Source organism: Solanum stenotomum, chromosome 12 (assembly GCF_019186545.1).
Source record: "Solanum stenotomum isolate F172 chromosome 12, ASM1918654v1, whole genome shotgun sequence".
Classification (NCBI taxonomy): domain Eukaryota; kingdom Viridiplantae; phylum Streptophyta; class Magnoliopsida; order Solanales; family Solanaceae; genus Solanum; species Solanum stenotomum.
This window is the reverse complement of record NC_064293.1, coordinates 42,916,115-42,918,584: the sequence shown is the minus strand read 5'-3', so window position 1 is coordinate 42,918,584 and position 2,470 is coordinate 42,916,115. Positions and strand designations below refer to the sequence as shown.

Sequence of the window (2,470 nt, the reverse complement as noted above, 5' to 3'; positions counted from 1 at the left end):
TTTCAAATTTGAAATACATATAAATTTCCTAGAAAGAAAATATTATGGCCAGACGGGTTCATTTTTGTTTCATCTATGGAAAGAATGAATTGTTGTTATTTTTTTAATTATATATAGTAAGTTAATAACTGTGAAATATTACCATGAATAGTAATACACCTAAAGAGTACTTAACGAATGCAACTTTCTAGGACATTAGGTGTCAACATCTTTCAAGGAACAAAAAAAATAAAATGAATAGAAAGTACGTGCTACATTAAAATATATCACCACACTAACCAATCACATGTCGCAAATAAATACGTGAAAAAGTCATTAACAAACATTGCATTGGCATGCTCTATAAATATATCAATCTAGTCATTTCATTTTTATTACCTTCATCTCATCTTAATTATTCTCTACTATACCAAAATTCACAATTCTTTTGATCACTATGGGTAGCTCAAAACAACCACTTCATATTGGTATACTCTCAAGTCCAGGCTTAGGCCACATCATCCCTGTAGTAACCCTCGCCAACCGCCTCGCCACCTTCCATAACGTCTCTGTCACTGTTTTTGTTATCACCTCCGGCAGCTCTCTGGCTGAGACTGAGATTCTCAAATCCGCCAATAAATCGAAGATGATTGATGTAGTTGAAATACCAGGTGTAGATATATCCAACCTTATTGATTCCAACACAAAAATAGTCACTCAACTTTGCATACTTGTACGTGAAACGTTGCATGTTGTTAAGTACGTGATATCTGCAATGAAGCATCTTCTGGACGCTCTCATTGTTGATGTTTTCATTGTTGCAAAAGAACTTGGATTACCTAATTATGTTTATATTCCAACGAATGCATGGTTTACTGCTATGACTGTCTACTGACCGGTCCTTGACAAAGAAATTGAGGGTCAATATGTAGATCAGAAGGACCCGTTGAAAATCCCAGGTTGCAAACCGGTTCAACCGGAAGACGTCAACGATCCAATGCTGGACCGCAACGAATAGGATTATCGCGAGTACTTGAAAGTACTTGGGATCGGGTTCTGTTTGTCGGATGGGATCTTGATAAACACTTGGGAAGACGCGGAGACCGGTTCACTCAAAGCGTTAAGAGAAAATGATATATTAAAAGCTATCGTGAAGTCACCGGTTTATCCGGTTGGGCCGTTGGTTAGACAAGACCAACAAATCATTGATGGTAACAATTCTGTCCTAAATTGGTTGGACAAACAAATTCCTAATTCAGAGCTATACATATCTTTCGGGAGTGGTGGTACCTTCTCGTCAAAACAGTTAACTGAGCTAGCTTTTGGGTTAGAGTTAAGTCATCAAAAGTTCATTTGGGTGGTGAGGCCACCGTCAGAGGTCGGTGCAGACAAGTCATTTTTCACAACTGGAAATCGGGGCGACAACACTCCTGAGTACTTGCCAGAAGGTTTTCTAACACGGACCAAAGATTTTGGATTGGTGATTCAGATGTGGACGGATCAAACAAGAATCTTGAGTCACCCATCAGTTGGGGGATTTTTGACCCACTGTGGATGGAATTCTAGCATTGAGAGTATAACAAATGGTTTGCCAATGTTTGCGTGGCCGTTATATGCTGAACAGAGACAAAATGCCACTATGCTTACGGAGGAACTTAGAGAGTGGCTGTTAGGCCAAAGGTATTGCGAACAAAGAAAGTGGTGGAAAGGGAAGAAATAGAGGAATTGGTGAGAATGGTAATGCAATATAAAGAAGGAAAGGAATTGAAGGAAAATGTGAAGAAACTGAAGATGAGTGCAGAGAAAGCACTAAGTGTAGGAGGCTCCTCTCATGATTCAATGTGTCAAGTCCTCAAAGACATAGATGAGAAGAGATCAATCCATGGTTACAAGAACATTAATGTGTGAGTAAACTATCTAAAAAGGGTAAGATAATGAGTGATTAGGGCTATATATATTTTTGTTGCCCTAAAATGGTCTATGTTTTGTTGTTTATTATGTGCTACTATAATTTACAGTATGCATGCTTCGAATAGAATTTACCACTATAATAAAGCAATATCATTCAGTGAATTTATTCTCCTTTAATCGCTTGCAAGCAATCTTGAGATCAGTTATAAAGTTGATGCGTGGTTGAAGGAAATTACTGAATTAAGAATATTCACTAGCTAGCACAAGCTAAGCCACGTCAGTACAAGTTTTTTCCCCTTATAAACCCACCTACCGCTGGATGGTTAGGTATAGACCCCAACCTGCAGATATCAACCCAAAAAAAAAGTTACAAAAGGTGACATTTTGTCCAAACTTCCTTGAGTTACCATTCCTTAAGGAAACAGTGAAAACTGAATAGCCGAGGTTGGTAAAACCAAGGTCGGTTCTTGCAATATTTTTTGCAATAGGTTGGTTTGCATTTCTGATTTTTGTACATTAAAAAAATCCATCTCTTAAGGCCAAATTTCTCATATAATATAATATATATATATATATGATG

The 2,470-nt window shown here is 37.6% G+C and overlaps 1 pseudogene; it reads left to right on the top strand.

The window, feature by feature from the left end:
- The first annotated feature begins 405 nt into the window (after window positions 1–405).
- On the top strand, window positions 406–2,034 carry LOC125847824 (anthocyanidin 3-O-glucosyltransferase 5-like; annotated as a pseudogene).
- Window positions 2,035–2,470: the final 436 nt, after the last annotated feature.